The 14300-nt window shown below is 38.0% G+C and overlaps 1 protein-coding gene across 1 annotated transcript in view; it reads right to left on the reverse strand.

Moving 5' to 3' along the window:
- Window positions 1-14300, reverse strand: part of LOC144198439 (P2X purinoceptor 3-like) — a 205747-nt gene that overhangs the window by 101602 nt on the left and 89845 nt on the right. The gene's annotated exons all lie outside the window — the stretch shown is intronic.

Below are 14300 nucleotides of genomic sequence, written 5' to 3' on the forward strand. Positions count from 1 at the left end.
AGATAGATAGATAGGTAGATAGATAGATAGGTAGATAGGTAGATAGATAGGTAGGTAGGTAGATAGATAGGTAGGTAGATAGGTAGATAGATAGGTAGATAGATAGGTAGGTAGATAGGTAGATAGATAGGTAGATAGGTAGGTAGATAGGTAGATAGGTAGATAGGTAGATAGGTAGATAGGTAGATAGGTAGATAGGTAGATAGGTAGATAGGTAGATAGGTAGATAGGTAGATAGGTAGATAGGTAGATAGGTAGATAGGTAGATAGGTAGATAGGTAGATAGGTAGATAGGTAGATAGGTAGATAGGTAGATAGGTAGATAGGTAGATAGGTAGATAGGTAGATAGGTAGATAGGTAGATAGGTAGATAGGTGGATAGGTGGATAGGTGGATAGGTGGATAGGTGGATAGGTGGATAGGTGGATAGGTGGATAGGTGGATAGGTGGATAGGTGGATAGGTGGATAGGTGGATAGGTGGATAGGTGGATAGGTGGATAGGTGGATAGGTGGATAGGTAGATAGGTAGATAGGTGGATAGGTGGATAGGTAGATAGGTAGATAGGTAGATAGGTAGATAGGTAGATAGGTAGATAGGTAGATAGGTAGATAGGTAGATAGGTAGATAGGTAGATAGGTAGATAGGTAGATAGGTAGATAGGTAGATAGGTAGATAGGTAGATAGGTAGATAGGTAGATAGGTAGATAGGTAGATAGGTAGATAGGTAGATAGGTAGATAGGTAGGTAGGTAGATAGGTAGGTAGGTAGGTAGGTAGATAGGTAGATAGGTAGGTAGATAGGTAGATAGGTAGGTAGATAGGTAGATAGGTAGATAGGTAGATAGGTAGATAGGTAGATAGGTAGATAGGTAGGTAGATAGGTAGATAGGTAGATAGGTAGATAGGTAGGTAGATAGGTAGATAGGTAGATAGGTAGGTAGGTAGGTAGATAGGTAGATAGGTAGATAGGTAGATAGGTAGATAGGTAGATAGGTAGGTAGATAGGTAGATAGGTAGATAGGTAGATAGGTAGATAGGTAGATAGGTAGATAGGTAGATAGGTAGATAGGTAGATAGGTGGATAGGTGGATAGGTGGATAGGTGGATAGGTGGATAGGTGGATAGGTGGATAGGTGGATAGGTGGATAGGTGGATAGGTGGATAGGTGGATAGAGTGGATAGGTGGATAGGTGGATAGGTGGATAGGTGGATAGGTGGATAGGTGGATAGGTGGATAGGTGGATAGGTGGATAGGTGGATAGGTGGATAGGTGGATAGGTGGATAGGGTGGATAGGTGGATAGGTGGATAGGTGGATAGGTGGATAGGTGGATAGGTGGATAGGTGGATAGTGGATAGGTGGATAGGTGGATAGGTGGATAGGTGGATAGGTGGATAGGTGGATAGGTGGATAGGTGGATAGGTGATAGGTGGATAGGTGGATAGGTGGATAGGTGGATAGGTGGATAGGTGGATAGGTGGATAGGTGGATAGGTGATAGGTGGATAGGTGGATAGGTGGATAGGTGGATAGGTGGATAGGTGGATAGGTGGATAGGTGGATAGGTGGATAGGTGGATAGGTGGATAGGTGGATAGGTGGATAGGTGGATAGGTGGATAGGTGGATAGGTGGATAGGTGGATAGGTGGATAGGTGGATAGGTGGATAGGTGGATTGGTGGATTGGTGGATTGGTGGATAGGTGGATAGGTGGATAGGTGGATAGGTGGATAGGTGGATAGGTGGATAGGTGGATAGGTGGATAGGTGGATAGGTGGATAGGTGGATAGGTGGATAGGTGATTAGGTGGATAGGTGGATAGGTGGATAGGTGGATAGGTGGATAGGTGGATAGGTGGATAGGTGGATAGGTGGATAGGTGGATAGGTGGATAGGTGGATAGGTGGATAGGTGGATAGGTGGATAGGTGGATAGGTGGATAGGTGGATAGGTGGATAGGTGGATAGGTGGATAGGTGGATAGGTGGATGAGTGGATAGGTGGATAGGTGGATAGGTGGAGAGGAGAGAGAGAGAGAGAGAGAGAGAGAGAGAGAGAGAGAGAGAGAGAGAGAGAGAGAGAGAGAGAGAGAGAGAGAGAGAGAGAGAGAGAGAGAGAGAGAGAGAGAGATATCTATATATCTCTATATATCTCTATATATCTCTATATATCTCTATATATCTCTATATATCTCTATATATATCTCTATATATCTCTCTATATATCTCTCTATATATCTCTCTATATATCTCTCTATATATCTCTCTATATATCTCTCTATATATCTCTATATATATCTCTCTATATATCTCTTCTATATATCTCTCTATATATCTCTCTATATATCTCTCTATATATCTCTCTATATATCTCTCTATATATCTCTATATATATCTCTATATATATCTCTATATATATCTCTATATATATCTCTATATATATCTCTATATATATCTCTATATATATCTCTATATATATCTCTATATATATCTCTATATATATCTCTATATATATCTCTATATATATCTCTATATATATCTCTATATATATCTCTATATATATCTCTATATATATCTCTATATATATCTCTATATATATCTCTATATATATCTCTATATATATCTCTATATATATCTCTATATATATCTCTATATATATCTCTATATATATCTCTATATATACCTCTATATATACCTCTATATATACCTCTATATATACCTCTATATATATCTCTATATATATCTCTATATATATCTCTATATATATCTCTATATATATCTCTATATATATCTCTATATATATCTCTATATATATCTCTATATATATCTCTATCTATATCTCTATCTATATCTCTATCTATATCTCTATCTATATCTCTATCTATATCTCTATCTATATCTCTATCTATATCTCTATCTATATCTCTATCTATATCTCTATCTATATCTCTATCTATATCTCTATCTATATCTCTATCTATATCTCTATCTATATCTCTATCTATATCTCTATCTATATCTCTATCTATATCTCTATCTATATCTCTATCTATATCTCTATCTATATCTCTATCTATATCTCTATCTATATCTCTATCTATATCTCTATCTATATCTCTATCTATATCTCTATCTATATCTCTATCTATATCTCTATCTATATCTCTATCTATATCTCTATCTATATCTCTATCTATATCTCTATCTATATCTCTATCTATATCTCTATCTATATCTCTATCTATATCTCTATCTATATCTATATATATCTATATATATATATCTATATATATATATATATATATATATATATCTATATATCTATATATATATATATATATATATATATATATATATATTATATATCTATATATATCTATATATATATATATCTATATATATATATATCTATATATATATATATCTATATATATATATCTATATATATATATCTATATATATATATATATATATATATATATATATATATATATATCTATATATATATATATATATATATCTATATATATATATCTATATATATATATATATATATATATATATATATATATATATATATATATATATATATATATATATATATATATATATATATATATATATATATATATATATATATATATATATATATATATATATATATATATATATATATATATATATATATATATATATATATATATATATATATATATATATATATATATATATATATATATATATATATATATATATATATATATATATATATATATATATATATATATATATATATATATATATATATATATATATATATATATATATATATATATATATATATATACATGTATATGTATATATGTATATGTATATATATGTATATGTATATGTATATGTATATGTATATGTATATGTATATGTATATGTATATGTATATGTATATGTATATGTATATGTATATGTATATGTATATGTATATGTATATGTATATGTATATGTATATGTATATATATATATATATATATATATATATATATATATATATATATATATATATATATATATATATATATATATATATATATATATATATATATATATATATATATATATATATATATATATATATATATATATATATATATATATATATATATATATATATATATATATATATATATATATATATATATATATATATATATATATATATATATATGTTAGGTTCATCAATAATTATACTTATATACTAATATAATTATTTAAACGACACAGGGGGACATCTGATTCAATCATATATATTTAATTAAATTGGTATTTCTTATGATCAACTTGCAAGGGAGAATACTTTCCGACATCGTCTTCATCACGGATAATTCTGGAAAGCGGCAATTTCTCCTGCCCATTTAAGGCCACACATAAAAACAATTACAAGGTTATTGATTAATCCAATTGCTTAAGCCAAACAACAGCTGTAACAATCATCTCAATAATAACAATTAAGGTTGGAACTCAAAAACAAACTCCATGGAAATTAAACAAACGAGCCTCCATTCGGCAAAACTATTCCATATCAGGCGAACCGAGCGTCACAATGTAAAAACAGTTTGCAAGTATTCCCGGAGTTGATTGATAGTAAGAGTCCTTCAAGGCACTTCATTGCAAACCCAGATCAACTGTCCTCGGAGCCCGGGACTGGGTGAGATGTCAGGTCAATAGTCCACGGAATAGGGCAAAACAATTAAACGTCCTCAGAGCCAGCTGCAGGGGGAAGTATCCTTTGGTTACAGTTACACCGAGCGTTTGTCTCCGTTTCAAGCACATTAATATATTCATATAACGATTAATGCTCACATTTATAATACTATCCCAGAATAACCCCAACATCTTGTTCAACTCATTTTCATAATTACCATTTTCCTGGTCATCAATGTTATCACCAGTAGGCTGTCTAACGAGCAGATACAATCCTTGTTAGAGCTGCCGTATCAACCCTAGCAAAGGTGTAAACAGGAAATAAGTCAACATCCACACATTGTCAAAGTATTAGCCAAAACCGCTATTGATATTGATAGGTCAGAAAATACAACTTCAGAAGCAGGTTAAGAAAGAGTGAGATCAATTTAAATAGGAAATAGGTTTATTACCGGACTGCAGGATGGTTGGAGAATGCTCCGACAGCTGTGAACCTCCCACAGCCTGCCTTCCTCGCAATTCTCTCTGACTGAACACTAGGTCAGTCTTTATATAGGAACTCAGTTTAATATTTCTAAAACAGTGATGTATTTCGAAAATAGTGATGCATGACAAAGTTTATGTAAACAAAACTTTGGGCTAATATGGTTAGACATTAGCAGGTTTAAGTTGTATGCAAACACGATATTTCTATAGCTCACACAAACTCTTGCAGCCTATCTTATATTGCGTGTTTCGAACCAACAGTTCCAAAGCGAGTTGGCCATATGCCACAATACAAGGAAACAATTGCCCGGCCAGCGAATTTAGCCATCTTACAATTTTTGGTGCAAAAAAAAACTATTGCAAGGCCAGCTAGTTGGCTTATCCTACATTCCACTGTCCTAACAAACAATTGTAAAACCAGTTTGGCCACATTGGCTCGACATGAACAAACAATTAATAAGCCAGTTGGCAGGTCTACCAATAGATATCACCTCGGTGAGGGCCAGGGGACGTGTTGTTGAGTGCAACATTTTCAAACATTGCATACGCCCCCCTGCTCCATCAAGAGCACACCAACCGTCAGAAGCATACCAGCTGTTTTTGCGGCCCTGGGACAGTCATGAGACCGGTGAGCCCCCAATTGTATCCCTTCCACTCTAAAACAGACACTGGTAAAAACAATGAAACCAAAACACATACTGCTGTATCTTTTTGACAGGAGTTAGATAATTTAATTTAGTTGCCCCACTCTATTACACTGAACACTGGCTCACCACAAGGCTGTGTACTGAGTCCCCTCCTGTACTCCCTGTACACATACGACTGCACACCAGCCCACCAGTCAAACTCCATTATCAAATTCGCCGATGACACCACTGTGATCGGACTCATCTCAGGCGGGGATGAGTCGGCTTACAGAGACGAGGTCGACAAACTGTCTTTTTGGTGCTCGGCGAACAATCTTACACTAAATACCACAAAGACTAAATAAATTATCCTGGACTTTCGCAAGCGCAGCACGAACCTGGCCCCACTCCTCATCAACGGAGTATGTGTAGACAGGGTCCAATCCTTCAAATTTCTGGGAGTCCATGTCACGGATAGGCTCTCCTGGTCTACAAACACCACAGTGGTAATGAAGAAGGCCCACTTTGTTACGACTGCCCGTGATGGTAAGATATACCAGGGAGTCGCAACTACCACAGCACAAGGATTCAGTCAATGATGAGTCAGACACACACTGCAAGTCGCCTTCAGTGAAGTTGAGAAACAGTTGTTGGTGTTGAAAATATGGAAAGAACAGTCTGAAACGTCTACACGACATTGAAAAAATGAAGAAAAAGAAGAACGAGCAAAAACAAGTTCTCATCACTACCATGAAAATCAGCACAGAAGAGGAAACCAACGTTCATCGGAGACCGACAAAACCAGAAAACGCCCAAGCTGCTGAAAGATTGCCCAACTCTCCTTCCAGCGGCGCCACCCACCTGTCCCATCAACCCTTCCCTCGTAGGATTGGAACGCAATACAATCGATGGTAACAGAAAAACGAAACGTCCAAATCTTCCCAATAATGGCTGTGGCGAATGCAAGGGGAAAAACAACAATCACCCATCCTATTGGTCTACCGATCCTGGACCGAGGCCGAATGCCTGGAAGCCCGCAAGGGACTGGGAAGATGTGGAAGAAAATCTGGAACAATCGGCCAGAAACTTCAGTGAGTTAGTGGCATCCTATGACCTAGATGGAGCTGAAGTGGAGAAAGCCTTAAATAACTCTCTGAAACATAGATTGGGCAGAGTCAGAGAATGATTCACAGGGCGTGATGCAGGGGGAAACGTATTAGCCTACGACTCCCAAGCCCTAACCGGAGAAAAAGAAAAGCTACTAGGAAGAGCAGTGGCAATGTTTCAGAGACCCCCCGACTACCAAAGAATAAGGACATGTACGCAGAAAGAGGGGGAGACTACAAATGATTACAATGCCTGATTAGAAAGCCGTGTCAACTCCAACAGCCGCATGATGGATGACTGCAATGAAAATGGCCCATTCCGGGTTCAGTTGAAACAATGGTTTATCAAAGGACTCCAAGTTCCCATTTCCGGTTTCATCAGAAAACATTAAAAGACTGCCTCATCCGCTGACCTACTCCAATGGGCAAGCCACGCAGAGGAGAACATTTGCTCCAAGAAGGAAAGGGCCCAGGTGACAGCTAGCGCACAAATGATAACCGAGGCGCTTCAAGCCACCACCATGTTTGTCGCCAGAGGATACAGACCACCGAGAAATGCCCCAGGACTCACAACATTGACCAGCAAACCTGTGACCGAATTGAAAGACGATGCTACAACTGTCACCAGAAAGGACACTGGGCTCGAGACTGTCTCGAGTTTCACCTAGAGAGACTGTTCGGACTCCATCACTCAGGACCACTGAAAAAATGGGAGAACGGAACCCCAATACGACTAACCACAATGACGCCAGAAGTCTGTCCAAGAGGATTCCCTCAAACCATCTACGAGGGGATGGGAGGACGAGGGAAATGAGGGGAAAGAAGAAATTAACCTAGGTAACAAGGAACCCCTACCCTTCCCAGCTATGGACCTGTCAGTCTATACCGCGGACTCCCGATCTTTGGACAACCAACCCCAAGTACAACTCTTCGTAGGACCTCATCCCACACCAGTTTGGTTCCTGGTGGATTCAGGGGCTGATCGGACTGTCCTGTCCGACAAGGTTCCAGGAGTCAAGCCCAGCACCCTGTTCCTTAACCTGCTCCTAAAGTTGTATTTCAGATCTTGGCCTTGAAGAATGCATTACTGCTGCCATCCAAATTGACACTGCCACTGCTGGGTTTTGGTCCAAATCTACAGAATAGATGATGACAGCAATCACAGAGACCAGTGTGGAAGCAACATTCACCAGCAAGGATGCTTGGTACTGAAAGAGAAGGAGAAAATAAGAGTGTTTAACCATTCCAATTACCGTATTTACTCTCATATAAGCCACCCGCGTAGAAGCTGCACCCTGAAATTTGCCCTAAAGTTAATTAATTTTACAATTTCTCATGTATAACCAGCCCCCTTTTTCACAATGTTCACCTCCATATTCATGGTTTTAATGGGGAGTACAAATATGTTACTTTGAGGGGAAAATCTTAAGAAAAATCATTGCACTTGGTATTTCTGAGAAACAGTAATACGTTGAAATATGAGTATTCCAACATACAAGAAATTTGAGATATGAGTACAATTCCGAGCAAATATTTACCTTGAGATACGAGACAAATTTTGATATACGAGCATACAGCCAAGTGGCCGACACGAGAGGATGCTTATGAGAACAGCATGGGGACTGTCTTTCAATATCAATACCGTATCAAAAATTGGTGTTATATATCCATTAGATTGAGCTCTAATAACAGAAATAGTGGTTAGGATCAAGTAGATTGGTTGATATTGTACATAATTAAAATGAATAAAAACAATTGAGGGTTGATTCTTTTTCATACCAATTATCTCATGCATGCAATGACAGTGATAGACCCCCAATTCAAACCGGGAAGACTGGCTGAGTACTCATTTCCAGGATTGACAGAATGAAGGTTAATCTGCACCTCACAGTCAACATGAATCGGACGTCTACCGTTGTCAATGGCAGCCGATGGGTTAAATGAGTGCAAAGTACTCTGCACCTCACAGTCAACATGAATCGAACGTCTACCGCCGTCAATAGCAGCCGATGGGTTAAATGAGTGCTCTATAAGAATTAAAAATGATATAAATCACTCTATCAGAAGTTTACGTGAAAGTTCTGATCCAACCACTATAACAGAAGTGTTGGGACATGACAATAATAGTATAAAATGTGGGATGGGTACTGGTGAGGCAAGTTTGTCTATACACACATGAGAACAGGACGTTTCATTGTGATCCGGGAACACATATATTGAAAAACATGTACACACGCCAATAATACACAATTTATTGATAATTTCTATATTAGATATGAATGCTCTGACATTGTCAATGCAATGACAAACTCTCTTATGATTATAATTTTGAGATTGAACAAATCGGGCGACGAATTGTACGTTGACAAAATGTTCGGTGATGAATCCGGCGACAAATTGTCCGTCTACGAAACGTCTGTTCGACAAACTGTCCGGCGACCAGATGTCCGTGCGACGAAATGTCCGGGGACAAAGTGTCTGGGGACAAAGTGTCGGTCGACCAAGTGTCCGTTGACGAAACGTCTGATCACACTCAAGGTATCACTACACTGAATGAATCAAAAGCACAGCTGTCTTTGTAAATGAAAAATATCAAATTATTTAATTTGAGAAAAGAAATCAGTCTGTTTTGATGAGAACCTGATGCTTTTAAATGACAGAAATAAAAAAAAAAATTACCAGAAATTTGAGATGTTGTGGCGGCCTAATTGCTTCTAGTGTCAAAATATCGCAGTTTTTTCTATGGTTCATATTACTGCAATACTTGTCTCTTTTGAACACGAAATTAAAAGAAAAAAATCAAAGTGGAATTTTGAGTCATTTCATAATTACAAATGTACAATCATTTCCCTTTGTGTCCTGTTGAATTGGTCTGGTGGTTCTAAATGGTAATCTTTTTTTTTCATCTCCTTTTTCTGTATTTTAAATAACGTCCCCATGTTGACTAATGCAATTTGGGATCCAGGAAATATGCATATCAAAAGACATTGAGCTATTGTTCTATGCTAAAATGGAAAACAGACTGGCTCATATAGTGGTAGGGATGGGGCAGAAAGCAATAATGACACTGGGCTTCAAGTTGTGATGATAACAGAATGCTTTTTGAAGCCCACCTAACACAAAAACTTTTATTAAATCAGATCATGAGATTTTCCACCTATAAAGAGATTGAGACTATAGAGTTCACCTGAAACTTCTCAGCTACTGGACTGGCATTGTAAGTGTCCGGGAGCCTCAAAGAACACTGTTTTACTCATATTTTTGTCACAGTAGTATGGTATGAGAGACCAATTGATGAGTCCTGCCATAACATAACAATGACAATGTGGGACAACCAATTCCTGGGCGTACAGACAACAGCCTATGCGGCATTGTTATATTGCGTAATGTTCTTTCTCCACTCTGGATTTGCAAATATGAAAATATCTGTCCAAGTAATGTATAAAGGGGTGGCTGAAGTGAAATAAATTCGGAATTAAAGTCCATTCTCCTTTGAGTTACTCCCAATGAAATGAAGAATGATTAATTATGTATATTATAATCACCAAGCATTTCATTAACTATACAAATGAAGGCTTTGGGGCACTTTTTGTGAGCGGTTGCATGAAACATCTAGGATTGCGTTGCAGAATCGTCAGGCATTGGATTGTATTTTGGCCGAAAAAAAGAGGAGTATGTCATATGATTGGAGATCAGTATTGTGCTTACATTCCAATGTATACTGCTAAGGCAGGAGCATATACTGAAGCAATGGCTCGAATTAAAGAGCTACGCAAGGAAGTGATGGACAATGTGGGGCGTGATGCATGGTCATTCGATTGGCTAAACTCAAAACTTGGGTATTGTGGCGCTAGATTGGAAAGGATAGGAATAATTGTGTTAATAGCTCTGACAATAGTACCCATTTTGCTTTGTTGCGTTTTACCCATTCTGAGGAAACTACTAATGAAAACAGTTGCAAAACAGAGGACTACAGTCGCTGTGATCAACGTGGTAGAGGTACAGCCGGCGCAACAAGTATATAAACAGCCTGATCTGTTCCCAAATTCAGATGACTTGGAGTCTGGGGAGACCCACTTACAGTCTTGATGGCAGATAAGGTACGACAGGACTGACACCCAACCTGTGACTATTTGCCACCAGGGCTGCTGAGTGGGATCAGCTAGCAGGAGACTTATAGTAACTAATCGCTAAATATCAGCTCAGAATCCGCTAAACATCAAGACATTTATCATTCAACGATGACATTATTTGGCCATTATCAGTGTTTTATAGCATCATCTTAAAGTTATCACTGTCCATAACAATGCAGTATTTTCATTCTGTTGTTTGTATACGTACGAATAAACCCACGATCTGAAACAATGCGCAGCTTTTTATGATGAAAATATAGGCTTTTGATTTGATTTTGATTTCATGTGATTTTTATCAAATGTCCCTGACAAAATGGCCGAGAAGTGATAACGAACTTCTCATTTGAGGTCCAGAGCTTATTACGCATCTAGATCATTGTATATATGATATCTGCGGATGAACTAGTCTAGACCGCTTGCTTCGAACCACGCAGATAGATCTAGACGTGTAGACTTGTATTATAAACACGGCGAAAAATATGCCTTTCCTCGATTTGTTAACCAATTTGCCAGCGAGCTCATTTCCCGAAGATTTCATGAAAAAACTCTGTTCATTTACTGCCGATGTTTTGGGAAAGCCTGACGATGTGAGTAATTTTATAATTATTCAACATTTATAATCTGTTATCAAATAATTTTTTACACAGTCATGTTCGAAAATGTCTAGTGGATGAGGGTAGAGTGTAGGCTAGAAAAATGATTCAAACTAAACTTATAGCATCCGGCAAAGCCTCAAATAAGACATCACACGAAATAATGGAACTCAAGCAAAACACGAAATAATGGAACTCAAGCAAACAAAAGTAGCCTTTGTTACAGTCATCTCCAAATGCATTGGAACATCAACTATAATTTCTTAGGTTCTTTGTTGTTGGTGTTGTTGTATTTTGAAGACATTTCGTTATCAACGAAACATTTACCATTAGAGGTTATTGGATGTTATTTTCTTTGTTCTGAAAGGTCTGGTGAAAAAAAGTGTTAACAAAAATATAGGAAAGACATTATTGAAGCTTCCAATACCAGTTCTCTTTATTGGCTCGAAAAAAAAGGCGAGATTCACGTTCTGACTCCATTCCTTAAAGCCTTCCGTTTGTCCTCCCAAAGTGGGCGTTAACCTAAACATTTGTTGAAGATGTCTCCACAGGCCAGGAAGGATCCAATTGGTAAAAGCTTCACAACTGCCAGAACAGCTAAATTGTTTATATAACAAACACCCAGCGTTACCTGCTATGTTTCACACTATGATTGTTGTGACAACTCTGTTCAAAGATTAAAAAAAAAAAAGTTTTAATCTAGCATTAAATTTAAACCTTTGGCAATTACCAAAGTAAAGAGGTTAATTTATTCCACCCCGGTTTTCGAGGCAAACTTCCTGCTTCTCCATACGCATTGGAGAGCTGCCAACCTCCGCCGACCACATTTCAGGAGGACCCTTGTCCCATTTCCGGAGTTTTCCGGAGTGAATGTGAATAAGCATAGGACATTTTAAATCAAACTGTTATTATCATGTTTTTACATTAATTGAACTACAGTGTTCCCTCACTACTTCGCGCTTCAGCTATCGCGGACTTAGAGCTTCGCGGATTTTTTTCAGGAAAAAAATAAACATTTAAAGATATTAAAATAAAATTATAAATTACATCATTTTACAATAGGTGGAAACAAAATATTCAATAAGAATTAGTAATTGCATCAAAAAAAAGGCCAAAGAAGTAGTCAATAACATGGTGAGAGTTCAGGAATCGCATTGATGAAGAAGATCCTCCATCCAGACTACTATGATGTTTTTGCTTGGTGGTGCTTTTGTGTACGTGTTACATGTTTCTTTAAACATTTTTGAAGGGGCACGCCTACTTCGCGGAAACGCAGCTATTGCGGGGGGTCCCGGTCCCCATTAACCGCGATAACTGAGGGAACACTGTATTGTGTTTTTGCAAACTATTGAAAATGTACAGCATAATAAAAATAAGGGTGAGCAAAGCATAATTTGTTGATGATTTACAGTGATCCCTCGCTTATCGCGGTTAATGGGGACCGGACCCCACCGCATTAACTGCATATCCGTGAAGTAGGCGGGCGCCATCAAAAACTTATAGAAACGTATAACACATGCACAAAACCACCACCAGGCTAATATGCTGTTCATTCAGGTGTTTTATTCCACATTAGAATGCAGGTGTTATGTTGGTGCATACAAAAAATCACTGCAAATGTAATATATGTAAACTTTTATTCAGAAAACTCAGAAATTCAAAAACATCATAGCAGGAATTCAAAAACATCATAGCAGTCCGGATGGATCTCCCGCAGTTCTTTGGCGTGTAAGAAACATTGTTATGGGGAGTTGTGAACGTTGTTTTTTTTGGTCGGTGAGGATGCACCTATATACAGCCATGACCTCATCGATGCGATTGCTGAACTCGACTGCCCTCACCATGTTATCGTCCATTTCTTTGGCCTTTCTTTGGAGGTCTTTGGCAGTATTAAGGAGGTCCTTCAAATTATGCAAAGTAAGGCCACCTTCGTCAGCTTCGTCACCCTCGTCGTCGGCAGCAGGCTCCTCCTCCTCCTCACTCGCGGACTTGGTCATCTCCTGTAGGTCCTCCTCTGTCAGGGGGTCTGAGTGACAGTCGATGAGATTTGTAATCTCATCAGCCGTCATGTCTGAGAAGCCTTCGGTCTGCACCAACCGAGCCAGCCTGACAGCATTATCAACGGCTGAGTGCTGAATTTCGTTGGGAGTGAAGCCATCATAGTCCTCAGTGATTTTATGTGGCCACCATTTCCTCCAGCTGGAGATAAGTGTCTGTTCTTTCATGCCCTTTAGGGCATTCTGAATGTTGGTTAGACACGTGGCTATGTTGTAGTCCTTCCAGTAGGACTTCATGCTGAAGGTCTCGTTGGGCTCTTCAATGGAGGAGATGAGACCCTCCATTGTCGCCTTGGTGTAGAGGGCTTTGAAGGCCCTGATAACCCCCTGATCCATGGGCTGGATGAGGGAATTGGTGTTGGGGCAAGGAACTCCACCTGCACCCCTTCATGGTGCAAATTAGCTGCATCCTCCTGCACAGTCCATGAGTAGAACCACTTTGAAGGGCAGTCCCTTTTCGGCCAGGTAAAGTTTTACCTGCGGAACAAATGAGTTGAAGAACCAGTCATGTGTGAGGGCCTTGGTGATCCATGCTTTTTTGTTGGACATCCAGTAGACTGGCAGCAAGGCCCTTTTTTTTTTGTTCTTCAACGCGCGAGGATTCA

This window comes from Stigmatopora nigra, chromosome 6 (genome assembly GCF_051989575.1).
Source record: "Stigmatopora nigra isolate UIUO_SnigA chromosome 6, RoL_Snig_1.1, whole genome shotgun sequence".
Taxonomy (NCBI): domain Eukaryota; kingdom Metazoa; phylum Chordata; class Actinopteri; order Syngnathiformes; family Syngnathidae; genus Stigmatopora; species Stigmatopora nigra.